Source organism: Plectrocnemia conspersa, unplaced genomic scaffold (genome assembly GCF_051122295.1).
Source record: "Plectrocnemia conspersa isolate PC_06_02 unplaced genomic scaffold, ASM5112229v1 ptg000011l, whole genome shotgun sequence".
NCBI classification, from domain to species: Eukaryota; Metazoa; Arthropoda; class Insecta; order Trichoptera; family Polycentropodidae; genus Plectrocnemia; species Plectrocnemia conspersa.
The window spans coordinates 14,792,703-14,807,806 of NW_028277175.1; the positions used below are offsets into that span (position 1 = coordinate 14,792,703).

Here is a 15,104-nt window from a genome sequence, read left to right on the forward strand (position 1 = left end):
TACTGGCAGGACTGGTTTCCTCCGAACCGGTAGTAATCCCAAGAAGATGATGCCGATTTTTCGTAAAATCCTGAGGCAAAAATTAGGTCGCTCATTTTAAATATTTTTTCACTGGCAACACTTGATTTTTTTAAATAAATATAAATATATGTACATGTATTCAAAGCTATTCTCATGAAAAATAAGGATTTATCTAGCCGAGCAGCTAATATATTTTTTATTATAAACTGTAAGGAAACGCCAAATGGTAATTTCCCAATCAGTACATAATTTTTCGATGTCCTTTAGATAAGCGGCTCCCAACTTCCACTTCTGTTTCCGCTTAAGAATTATCGGGCTTCCGTACGAAATTCATTTATTTCAATATAAAAAATAAATTTACAGACATACTTTTATATACAATATTTTTTATGTTTACATTTGTATGTGATTATAATTTAAAGGAATAAACTAAAACTTTCAATTTGAATAGCAAGAAATAAAAGTAAGTTACATATAATTAAGTACTAATTAAAGTTCTAGAAGTGATTCTGCCACTAACGTAATATGTACGTGTATGCTTATATTTAAATTTATTTTTTATAAAACGTTTATCTCAATATGACAATTATTCTAGAAACATACTATTATATAATAATTTATTAGACATGTTATTGATTTTTAACAATTTTCTTGTTTACAATGTATAATTTGCTACAACATGACAAAAATAAAATGACAGTGGATACAATTTAAGGGAAAAAAATATAAAACCTTCTGTAAAAACGTATATTTAAATTTTAGGTTGTTTTTATGGTGGGCTCCTATACTTGTCGATTAATGGTTTAGTGTATTTATAATATTTTTCGAGTGTGAAAATGACAATGCCTTTTCATCGTTGGTATCTGTTGCTTATTAGGAAAATGGTACTTGTTAGTTAACACGGCGCCATTCTTAAAAATCACTAGTTGTTTCTTCTCACTGCGTTTTCTTGACTCACTGCGGTGCGCATGCGCCTGTTAAGTAATCAGGGTTCACGCGTATATGATTTTTTTTATATGGAATGGAAATTAATATTAAAATATGTTATAGTTATCAAATTTGACAGTTGCGATACGTCCATTTGCTGTTCTTAATAATATAATGGTTTATTTGTTTAGTTCAGGTTTGGGTTTGATTTTCATGGTACGTTAGTTAGCACGGCGCCATGCTTAAAAACCACCAGTTACTCCCCACTGCGTTTCCCGACTTCGCCGTGTTTTAGTACCGTAAAAATTGTTGTAAAACTAGTATAATATATCTTATTATAAATTATTTTTATTTTGGTTGACTTGCAGCACGGACAAAATAGTACTACTAGCGTTACTCCACACCAAGCAAGCATATGTCAATATGGGTTTTATCAATTATTTTTGTAATTAGCGATATTTATATTAAATGTCAGTCTATGGGCTGCAATGGCTGCCGAAATATGATTAAATTATATTTTAGCTTTAAATCAATATATTTAACTCTATTGGTAAGATCTGAATATTTTCACCACAAAATTTATTACTAGAGTTAAAATATTGGACTGACTACTGAGCAATTTGTATGCATTTCAAAGAATCTAACTCTAAATTTAATAATAATCTCAAAACAATAATACTATCATTAAATCAATAATTTCTTGGATGATAATAAAATCCATTATAGTATAAAAAAAATAATATGCATAATAATTTAATCTGATATTTTCGTTATAGTTTTGTATGTCTATTTTATTAATGACATGTAAGGGTTTCCAAATTATTTAAACATACTGAGAAAGGTTCCGCTTTTAAGAACCGTTGTTTCAGATAACTGTCATGTCGAGGTTTATTTTGCTCCATAGCACAAAATGTTTTCGCCGTATACTTCGTCCGCAAGCGAATGTTCAATCTGTCTCGACATTTTTTTGTAAAACTCGGCTGGTTTTAATAACTTTGTCGGAATTTGGACAAGAGATCAAAAATGTCTTGCGCATTTACAAACTCCCCCCGGACCTAATTTCGCTTTAAAACAAAACTCCTTATGATTTATTTATTGCATATCCTATATGTCTAGTTTTAAAACTTTCATTAGGTTAATTTGGGTTTGAACAGCAAATGTACGTTTCGCAACTGTCAAATTGAGTTTTATAGATATTTTAGAGCAGTATTGATTTAAAGTAAAATCATATTTTTGCTATTAGAGTAATATATATTATATATATATACCGGTGAAAATGTATTCGAATATAATTTTAAAAACGCTAGTGAAAATATAACTTCACTATAACTTATATAATATGTTTTTATTTTGTAAGTAATACTAGATTATATATGAAAGTCAGACGATACACCCTTTTTAATCTTCAAATTGATTTCGCCCTATTCAAGGTTGAACGGTTGTGTTATGAAGAATATAGGGTGTTTCGTATTTCAAACTCTAAATTGATATGCAAGTAAAGAGGAGTGTTTTTCGAATAATGTTTACATTGAAAAAAAAATTACTCATTTACTTGATGAAAAGCTAGTATTAAATAACATTTTTTTCAAATGTTACTTTTACATTTAAATTAGGATCAAGTATATTTTAATTTCTATATATTAACTGAGGATAAAAAACTTCTAAGACTAATCACTTTAAAATAATATTAGTTGTATAGAATTCTATCTGAATCAGTGGTCTTCAAAGCACAAAAATAATTAAAATCCCAGTTCACTTTTTCATCTGATACCAGCAATCATGGGCCACTTTTTAAATTTTCAATTGGTAAAAAAAACTTTTCGTACTAATTTACAAAAGTGAATGTGCGAATAGCTGACAAAACGCTGTTATGCTATCGAAAACTGCGCGCGTTGGGGGTCGAAAAGAGAACATATGCAAGATATTTATGACGTTTTAAGGTTACGAAATGTTTGCCTGGACAATTACATGTTTTTATCATTAATCAGGTCGCTTAAATGAAAGAAGGTAGCGTGCTACATCCATACAATTCGTCTGTCCTGGAATTGATACCTTTCTTATTAATTCTATTAGTGTCTAATCTCGATTTGTTTCGATCGGTCTTGTTTAAACGTTTTATTGTATCATTTGTGTTTACTCAAAGCGCTCGTATGTACAGATCTCCTCTAATTGTTATAAATACTAATACACATACGTTTGCATTATATTGGTTTTAAACCACTTTATACATCTTGAAAGTTTGCCGACCTCGAACAATATAATTTTTAACGTATTATTATTTTAGATTTCCACGCCGCACTTGAGATTTATTATTATGATAACGTGTTTATTTACGTTGAACGCATAATGGTAAATAGTTATCGTTACGTATGCAACGTTTGGTAAAAAGTCGTATTGTTGTTAGACTTACGTTATACTTTGCTGTTTTTTAACCAAGCACCTTTCCCGAGATATAACATGTGCATACATATCTCAGATGATACTGCTCTAATTAAAGAATCGAAATGTCATTTGCTAAGTCTGTTTGCGGAGTTATTTTGCGTAAATATTGCACGGTACGGTTACGAAAATTATGCAATGGTAATTATTACGGCGTCCGATGCAAGAAGAGACAATGCCGTGGAAAACGTGCGAACAGTAAAAGTATCTCATTGTGTGACATAACAACGTATACCGGCGATGCTCTTGTTTGATATCTTCGTGTAGAACTTCTTCGTTTCCAGATTGCTGGATTTGTGGTTAATTGTATATGAGAATGATAGTTTTATGGACGCTTCTGATGCTTCACGGTTGGCGCTATTATTCCATGGAATAATTGAGAAGTGAATGGTTAACTCGCGATTCAAACTTTGCTATTGGATAATGATTATATACATCATCAAGTTATTTGGTGGCAAAAAATGTTGGTAATGTTTTTGTAGAATTTTTTTATGTGTAGCACTATGTTACTAAAACGTTGATTGTGCTCTTCGCTAAAATTCAATAGAAGGCAACTAAAAACTACTCCTAGATTTTTTTAGGTAGGCTTATCATTTAAATAATTAACATTTAAAAGACTTTCTTGCGGCTTTACAATCCTATAAAATTTAAGTAGAAGTTTCTTTCGTTGCGTACATGAAATCTGCCTCTATTTGAGTATATACTAATTCAATGTATTGAATTATTATATATTGACCAGAACGGTTACATTACAGAATGATTTAGTATATTCAATTAATGGCAACCTTTAACTGAAAGTCTAGAAATAATTGTAGATAAATTTTCAGCAGTTCTTTGCCGCAGAATCTTTTTATATTATATTAAATTAGGAAGGACTGCGTATTACAAATTGATTTTATAATACCAATGAGATGCATATTTCTTTGAGGTTTGATAACCCTAAAAGGTGAGACTTCGCAGCCAGTAAGACGCAGGTGGATTCAGTGAGAAGTTTATTAGATTATATTACATCTATTGCAGCTACTATGATGCGCAAGTATTGTTTTCTCCGAGCAGTGGTGAAGAATCTGGCGCAGGGATAATGTCCGTGGAAGATCATCAACTTGTAGGTGGCAGTGACTGCGTCTGTAGGCAGTCCATCTTGCTGCTATGATCTTGTTCGGGAGTTTCAGGTCGTATGTGGGTGTGTCTGCGAGGCGGGGTGAATCTGCTAGTCCCTTCGAGTGTCTGCCAAGTGACTGCCTTCTTCTCATTGTAGTCCAGGCTTAACTATTCACGCAGCGATAATCCAGCCAATAGTTGCATTCGCTTCTTAGTACAACAAAATACGTATACGCCTTTAGAAAATTACACCTCCAAGGTCGAGCATCGCAACGGGAACGTTGTGGCCTTACGGTACTTTTTGTCTTCCGGTGATATATTGTTTCCCGTGACCATTTCGTAACAAGGAAACATGCATTCAATGCACCGGAGAATCCTCGCGTGTTATTTATGGGATACCGTTTAATTCTAGTCGTAACGAGAACCTTTGTGTGATCGCACTATTGTCTAGTTTATCCTTATTGATAAATAATAACTTTTGGTCACAGATTTTATTGCGAGTTTCAAGAATAAGATCCCCCACAAACGAGAGCCTTTGTGTGGTCCCCACAATCAAATTTTCAGATTGCCTTATCCTTAGTTTTTTTCTGTAATTTTTTTTCAATACTTAACCCTTTATTAGGATCCTCTGAATTGATATAAAAAAATATGTAAAATAAATTATTAAATCATACTAATATAAAAAAGTAGTAAAATAAATCAAAAGTGGGTCATTCCTTGTATCATACCAATTAAGGATTTCATTTTTTTTCATTTTCACAATTTTCTTTAAGTAAGTTTTTGTTGCTTTCAGTTGTAATGGAGTTGTACTTTTTTCTTGAGAAGCTTTTTAAGATCACTTACAGCAAATAAAATATAAATAATTTTGATTAAAATGTAAATTTATCCTGTCCTTTCTGAACGATTTAAAGACTAATTAATTATAAATAGTTAAATTGAATTTGCTTTATTTTTATAGCTGAGTATATACATACAATAATATTTTTTATATACAATATAATTAAAAAAATTGTAAATAAAAACAACGTATTTTAATTTTATGTATGTAGGACTATACAATATTTTTTATTGTATAATCTATTGCATATATTATACTATTTTCTTAGAAAAACTCAAATACAATATCTGTATTCCTAGAAGCAATGATATATTGTATCATATGCCACTAAATTTATCGAGCGATTATAATATAATTTAAAACGCATTATATGTTAATGCTGTTTCTCCAGAATCGTCACCATAAAAGCATAGTTTTTCTTTTCGTCGCTTTATCGAAAAAGTGAATATTTATTAGCAAAATCTGCATGCCTTTCAATATGAGGCTCTCGATCGTTCCGATTTAGAAGGCCGTAAATTGAGTCCTGGACCTTCCATTAGCTAAGAAAGATACATAAATATCTTTGTCGGCGAATTTTATAACAGTGGCCTTCGGATGTGCATTTGCAGTCTTCGAGACCGAGAGAGCTGACGAAGTGATGAGGAATTTCAAGGTTCAAGGGCCAGGTGAGTGTGTGAGTTGGCCACTTACAAAAAACAGTTAGCCGTCCGTCGGCGAAGCAAAATCTTTCAATATGTATGTTGTTAAAACTCGCCCAAATATCTAAATGAGATGCGCGATTTTTGTCCTGTTTGTATGACTACTAACGATATTTTTGCAATGTTCACTCAGCTTTTTTATAAACATATATGTGAAATGATGAAATCTATTTCACGATTCAAGAGATGATGTCGCAATTGACAAAATAACCTACCAGTTATTTACATATCAGCAAAAATTAACGTTCAACGACTTGCAATTTTATTCCATTATGTGTTTAAACTAAAGATCCTGTCCGGCATATTTATATGTGTGATGCACAGAATTCTATTGATTCCGGACGTTTTGACTTTTCGTTTGAAGTACTTTCCCCGTGGCAAGAATTAAGACCCCTCAATGTAACATGACAGCAATTGACTAAAGAGGTTAATGTTTCTCTCGTGGACAATTTTACGCCGTAAAGTCACGAGCGGAGCATCTAAAACATGCACTAGATTACCAGAAAATATAACTCTGAACAAAACGCAATTTTTATCATCGTTTAAAACCAGTAAATAAATTTCGGTGCTCATAATTATATCATTCCTGCACCTTTTCTTATTTTGTCAGTCTTTTATCTTCCGTACCACATGAAAACAAAAAACAAACAATCCATTGTAACTGTGAAAATATTGTTGACGTTTCTAACGTCGTTGTTTGGTTAGTAACGTGTTTGTTATTATTTAATTTTGTTTTTTAAAACCAAATATTGAAATAAATTAGTAATCTGTGTCGTTTAAGCTAGCAGTTAATCTATTGAAAACACACCAGTAAGTGTTCATTTTCTCTTCTGTAAAAATATAATTTCTTTACATCATACATTGATTTAAGCAAATTTGATTTCTATCGATAGAAATAATATCAAATTCGATGAATTTGCATACCCTGGTATTTGATATTGTTTTTATGTCAACAGCATGATACTCAGTTTAATTGATTATTAAAAATAGCTTCATAATTTTACATTACGTCGTTCAAATCTTGGCAATGACAATGATCATAAATAAATTACCAATTAAGCATTTACACCAAGGTCCCCGTGTGCTTTCGAAGTCGTTTATATTATTTTAATTTATTTATGGAAGGGCTCTTGACATCTCAATATAATTAATGACTTACCATCGCGGCTCTAAAGTGACGCGTTAGAATTTTACGGCATTGTCTTGTCGCGCGATTACTGTAAAATAGCATGTAGTTAATTTCCAAGTAAGTGCATTGACTGTTGTTTGTTTTGTATGTATGATAACCGATAAAGAAATACATTTTTGACATTTTTTATTACGTCTAATAATATTGATAATCGAAGATAACGCTAATCATAATGTTATTTTTATCATTAGCGTTGTTTTATATTTAGAATTTTTCTTGCAAATGAAATGTCGTTTGAGTTTATTATGTTAGCAATCAATTTATATGCAACAGAATATATCTGAGATTAAATGCTATTTTTTCATTTAATTGCTATCGGACGCCACTTTATACCCCCAGCATAGGTGTGCTAAAATTCTGATTTCATATCAATAATGTATTATACAATTTGTTATCCACTACGATAGTTATTTGGCTTTTCCACTTGACCCTTTAAAAAAAGGAAAGAAAAATGTAAAATTATGATTTTTTTTCTCGCGAGATATTTAAAAATAAATGTAAATGAATGTTTTTAAATGGATTTTTAAAAACATGTAGTGGTTGAAATCTGCTGAATTTGAAGCTGCATTCTGATTAACATTCCGAACACATTGTTTGGCAATATAAGTTTTATGACCGACTTTAGGAATTACGATTAGCAAATATTTCGTTGTCTAAGAATGCTTATATGATTATATTATTTAGTCTTTCGCAAGGATTCGTTTGCCGGCTGAATGCTTACTTCTACGAAATGCACGCAGAGTTAGATATCTTTCATATTTCATATAGGAAAATTGGGAAACATTTTAATCGTAAATTTCTAATTATTTTTGTACCTATATACTTCTATGCTCCTCTTTTTAATATGTATTTACTAATAAAATATTATATTTGTTTGTGTGTACACATACATATAATATATACATAGATAGTATGTATATATCTAATTGTAAGAGCTCATAAGCTTAAGTTGTTACATAACAATTTGAGTTTCATATGTTGGCAGTACTGTAAATCAGACAGCTGTCAATAATCACGCGTGTTCAAAGTGCTAAATGTTAGTTTGTAACAACACTTTTACGAAACACCGCTCGATTAATAATAAAAAATCGAAGATATCATTAAATTTGTGTTTTTTTTAAACTAAGGTACATACTGTATATTACATTTCGAAAAACAAGAAACACTAGCACCATACAATGTGGATAGAAGGACTATTCCATATATTCATTGTATTACTACTTTTTTTTATTTTCGTAATTTTTTATTACTATTAGCGTTTCAATCCGGTACAAATATGCTCTTGATGACTTTTAATTTATTGATAGATTTTTTAAATTTCGTTACAGAAGTGTTAAATGATTTGATTTGGTCGGTTGCGCATTCAAAAAATTTATCCAGTGGAAAATTAAAATATTTTTATATTTATATTAGTTTTCCTCGTGTTTGTATATGTGCTCCATATTAGGGACTATATTATTTGTAATTCTAAATAATATTTCCTCAGCTTCTTCACCTTTTCGATAAAAATCAGAGGTCTAATATTAGAGGTATCCAGAGCCGTTCATACAGCAAAAACTCGGTCGAGTCATCCTGTAAGGGTAGGTCTCTTTCTGCCATTTGAGAACCGCCTTGAAAATTTTCCGTTCGGCCGAGCTGCGGCTATTTTGCTTAACGAGTTTGTCCTCAGATAAGATGACTAAGTTCGGCGACCTCCTTTAATCTGCATCGCGCCTAATTCTGGACCGTTCTATAGATAATATTATGTATTTTGTGCACGCTTGACCAGAATAAAGAATGCGGACATAAATTTTGAAACGTCTATTAGGTCGACTTTGTATTTATAATTACTTATTTGGTCGTAATTTCGCTTGATTGCTCATTGAGATTTTATCCATCGGCAGATGATGATGAGTCACGATTCGTTTCGGCGATTATTTAAATCGATTTCCCGCTATCGTTTCTATTTCAACCCAGATTTGCCAATTAGCAATATTTTCTTAATATTTTTCTAAAACTCTTGGCAAAGAACTCGTGATGTCGACTATCAAGAATTGCACTTGATTATATACGTTATTTTATCAACTGTATCTATGTGTCACAAATTAACTATTGAAATAATTATCAGAGTTATATTTGTTCACTTATATAGGGTTAATATGATACACCAATAAAATTAGTGAAAATTGAGTACTCAATACGCTTGTTAGAATCTGACCCGAATTTTATTTCTAGAAATCTGTTATAAATAATCGTTATTAACTACAATGCCTCTATTTAGTAAAAGCAATGATTGTTTGAAAAAATCCTTGCCACATGCACATTAGGTATATTCTTGTTTATTAATATGTTATTAAAAGGAAAATATATTTCATTCACATTCGTTATTTTAAATATTCAACAAAAATAATATTGGTCCTCTTTAAATATTATAAAATTTAAAGTAAGCTTGTCTGTATTAGTAGTCACTACTAAATTATCAAATCGGGTAATTTTTAGATCAATTATTCGTATTTTCAACTATTCGAATATTGAAAAAAAAATGAATGAAGTATATTCGTAATTTTTTATTTTGGTTTTTACCGATATTCATTTATTTATCCACTCAGTGCAAAAAATCAATAAATTGCCTGTAAAATATTATTTAATTAAAAAATAATTATTGGTTTTTGAGATAAGCGCTAAACGATAATAAAGGGTGGGCCTTTTTAACATTTTGTTTCGTTCAACAAACGATTTCTGCGAATTTCGGTCACAGTATATAGAGCCGAAAAACATTCTATTAAAAAAAAATTTTCGAAGATTTAAAAGCATTTTTTGTTGTTGAGGAGCGTTTCATTGTCTCGCATTTCAATGACCAAATTTAGGATCGGATAAATGCCTACTCCTGCCTCCCACAAACGACGACACTGATTTGGTCGTAAAGTAGAAATTTTATGTAAGATATGTTGAACATAGTTTATATTTAGCATTTTGAATTTATGGTACACTTAGAGGTTTGTTTGTATTTATGTTACACTTAAAGGAAAAGACAATTTTTTCTAAACAAAATAAAGGCGCATAAAAGACCATGGATTTTGGCGCGGCACTAGTCACTCGAGTACCCGTGCTGCTCAAGAATATAAATTGGTTCATTCTAATTTTTTTTCAAATTTCATTTGAGATAATATAAACGAATATTTTACGAATATTCGATCGAGATCCCTAATTGTATTTTATTTTTCTCTAAGGTTTATAGCCACAGTTTATCGCTGTATGACAGCGAGACGCTTAGTAATTAGTAATTTATTTTCTGTCTTGATATTACAGTGTAATATTATCCTTCGTGTTCCATCTAATCGTACATATAAAGGCGCTTTAAATGCTAAATTTAATTAAAAACTTGTTATTTGGCAACCGAGACATATTTTTGTAAGCTTATATTTATTTTTGATTGATGACTCGTCGACTGCTAGGATTACTATGATTTAACAGTGGTTTTGCTCCATTACAGAGTTACGCGCTTGCTTTAGTTTTTGTATGATTATAATGGAACTATGTTTTTAGCTAAGCAGGTATTTTTCTCATGGATTGGAAGAAAATGGTAATTTCTGTGTAAACAATGAACGTCGTATATTATATTAAGATGTCGCCTAATATTATTTGTATACGTAACATAACACTGAGAAAACGAGTGTACAATCTTTCGGTTGTATTGCGAATTACTCAATTAGTTTTATTACTATACTTATGTAACGCGAAATTTTAAGTCTGTATTTTAAAATCTCGTTAGTTTGAAATGGGAGTGTTTTTAAAATATAATGATATTCAATTTAGGTTGAATGAAGGCGTTAAATCTTGAAAAAATTTAATTGGATATATTTTATGGGGGTAAAAATGAAACGCGACATTTAAATGTAATTGAATTTCATTTTTTTTATTAAATTGTGAAGAATATTTGTTTATTGCGAAAACTCATTATTGTTTTTCTGCTATATATATAGAAGTCGAGCTTCGATATTTTTTATTATATTTTAATGAAACTATTAAAAAATAGTGAAAGTCGCTCACTCAGATTTATATTATACTATATTTTATATACTATATCAAACGAGATTATCATTGAACCGATAAATTAATTACTTTTATCATATATTGTACAATTTCATTTGAGCTAGAATGATATATGTATGTATATTTATTTGTAAGATAGTTCGTTTTAAATTAGCAGTACATACTTGCATTTTATGTAATTCGATTTTCCAATCTACGTTAATTACGCTATATTTATGTAGTAACATATTTTGTAAGATATTTAATTTCACTTCCGTTTACATCAAATTATTATATAGTGCAATGAACAGCAACGAGTACCTTATAATTTTTATATTATAGTAGAAGTTTTTTGTACTTTTTGTCTATAAACATAACGCGAATCTTTTCTTATTTAGACTTTTGAGTCTTATTAAAATTATTATTATGCAATATTACACGTGCGCATGATTTATGTCACAGTTTAATAAACAACTTTAAACTTTATAGGTAACATTCATCAAAAGCACAATATAAATGCAAATCGCGCACCACCTCAATTCTGGGGGATGAACGCCTCGAACTGCATGCGCATAATAGAATCTCTCCGAACTATGCAAGTTTTGATCCTTTTTCGGGAGCATCGTTCTGGGTCTCTTCACCCCGAAAGTCTGCAGCCCCGGAGCAAGGTCGGGTCTTTGGAGTATCCACGCACGCAGGTCTTCGTCCTAATAAGAGGCCGGGACAAGGACCCGCTCTAACCCCGGTGGGTTTATTGCCCCTTCCTCCGCCCGGCCAGACTTGAGAATCTTCAACCCAGACACACCCTCGATTTTGACGTAATCAAATCCCGAATGCGAAAGCTAATTTTATTATGTGCACAGAATGCAACGTATTTTGTTTATACACAAAGCGGAAAGTTCGATCGTTATCGCTTCGCGGCGGATTATATTTATGGTACGATGCCGAGTGTCTTTAATAGACCGAGATGATTTGTTTCAAAATCGACCGTCAATTGTGTCGATTGGATTTTGAAACGATTATACATAGTTTTACCAAATCCGAAATAAATGCTGTGTTTCAGTTTCGATTAAAACTAAAATATATTATATGATTACAAAGGAGAAATATACTGCAGACCCTCCAATAGCACGGTAAATTGGGAACGTGCTATTTGGGTGCGTGTAGTTGGGGGACTAGAAAATACTCATACAATTTTTTGCAATACGTACGTACGCGAGATATCCTCCATTTGGCTCTCAAATAGCACGTCCTCAATTTACCGTGTTATTGGGGGGTCTACTGTACGTTTTTCATAGTCTTTATTTAAAATATAATTGTGTGCATAATACATATAAATAAATAGTATGATAGCAGTTTATCTACATTTTATCCGAGTAAGTCTTCTCGCCAGTTACATAGCTTGTACAACTGCAACGCTGGTTGATGGTAATTAACTGCAAATAAGCATATATGAAGCAGCACATAATTTGATCCAAGTTCTTTTCGATATGAAAGAAGCTTTTATTCACATAGAGGTGTTTATTACTACCTGCTACGAATGCAGCTGTGAATTTGGCGAATTTAAAACTACTAATTGTATTTTTTAATTACAGTGATAATAAACCACCTAAAAATTAATTTTTAAGCAAATAAAAACATTTTATGAGAATTCTCGAGTAATAGAAAATCATAATTTTTACAATCATAATACATATTACTGGTTTATAACCATTTTTATGTTGACTATAAACTTGCAATATTTAAAGACTTTAATTTTAGAATTAAAAAAAATGTATATATAGTTTGCTGAATATTTTATTTAAAATATGGTTTTTTAAAGACAGAATTTCTGCGCTTTTTTGCTGTTAAATTTAAAATAAACGATAAAGATTTCAGAGAGCGTAAGCAACGATTTTTGTTGTAATTGTTGATAAGTGTTTATGTCAAACGAATTCAACGTTTGTGGATTGTGGTTTTATTGTTTATTGAAAAAATATTATGTTTCTAGGAAATCTTACCAATAGTTGGAGGTCGTGTGTAGTTAGAGGCTACTCGATAAAATCTTTATATTTTTGATTAGTAGATTTTATAAATAATAAGTATAATAAAAATTGAAGTTGATGACATTGGTTCTTAACAAAAAATCATGTTATATGAATAAGATTTTGTAAATATATTTAATCATTATTTGTGTACTCAAATGTGCAGTCTAGTGCATGCACTTGAGCCAACTACTTTGAAATGTCTGTAATAAGTAATGCAATATGACACATATGCGGCAATATTACTAACTTAAACTCATATTTATAAATTATAAATAAATAGGTATAATTTAATCCACATTAGATTAGTTCCGCAAAATTTCCATGTAAATTGAAATCGTGCAATATCACATAAAAAAACAATTCACTTATAAATTACGTTTTTTATTAACATAGTTTAATAAATTATATATAATGGGTTTTTAGTTTATGCTCTTAGTATTCGTTTTAATTCTCGAGAATTTACTATTAAATTAGACTTGTCCATTTTATATGACGTTATTTCAAATGCAGACGTGTCATAAATTAAATTAATCAGATGCCAGTGTTTTTCATCTCTACGACACCACCGGCTGTTATCTCGATTATTTTATTTATTAAAAATCTAACAATCGTCACTTGACAGGCCTATATATATATACTAAATGTAAGGGATTAGTTTTATTTTTTAAATTGTGTTGCCTTTTATTTCAGCGCATAAAAAACTCAATCGACACCAAATACTCTATTTTTATTTATTCGACCCACGGCGCGTATTTAAATGAAAAGTCCTTTGTGCCATACTCTCCTTTGGAGACCACAGTTGTAATTCACGACTATTTCTCTTTTTCCTATTTTCCTGCAGAATAACAATTTTTCGCGCGTCTGCGATACGTGCGCGGGTTAAGATGAGGACAATTTTGGAACTTTCTCCGATAAAATGTAAAGAAAATATTGTATAATATGATGCTTTAAAAACGTCTAAGTGCCTATAACACATTCGTTATTATTATATAAGGGTTATACTAAGAGAGTCACCCGGATTTCCCTGGAGCCAATTTACAATTCCTAATTATCGTTATGCGTTGAAATTCTTATATACTTATATTTCATTGCGATGTGAATGTATGTATGTATATATACACATCTGATCGTAAGGAGGCAACAATAATGACCATATTTTAAAAATATTACATTTTTTTTAAATACACATTAACTCGTACTTAAATCCAATTGTTAATAATCGAATTGAAAATTTAAAATTTTCCAAAAAAAATTGACGCCCTGAAGTTAGTAGAGTGAAATAATATTTTCTTGTTAGCTTATTTTCGAGTTACTCAAGTTGCCGCCGTTAGTATATGAGCTACGGAAATTGTCGTCCCGTAGAATATTTCGCTCATTTTGGAGTACCACAGGGATCCAATCACGGTCCTCTGCTCTTTATTAACGATATACATGTGGCTATTAATAACTCGGAATATTTATTATATGCTGATTACCTGAAAGTGTTTCAGAATATTCGGATTCACCCTTTTTTACAGAAAGACATGGAGTCGCTGTAGAGGTGGTTGATCGACAATCGACCACCTTTCACCTTCACCAAAGTTACTTTGTCACATTTTCGAGCTCTCCTTGCCCGGCGGAATTCTCTTACAATTTAGGCGAGGTGTTTTAAACATAAATACTGTCGATGACTATCGATATGCACCTCGCCAAATTTTGCGATAAGACGTCGAGGATGCTCGACTTAGTTATGCGGAGCGCGTGTCACTTTAATTATTTATTGTCGATTCGCGTTCTGTATACGCTAGTTCGAAGCTTTTTTGACTAGAATCCAAGTGAAATAATTCAAAAAAAATTTCTTAGTTATCTCTATA

At 31.0% G+C, this 15,104-nt stretch overlaps 1 protein-coding gene across 5 annotated transcripts in view; it reads left to right on the plus strand.

Moving 5' to 3' along the window:
* Svil (Supervillin) overlaps positions 1-15,104 on the plus strand; it is a 261,654-nt gene that overhangs the window by 73,571 nt on the left and 172,979 nt on the right. The window lies entirely within an intron of this gene.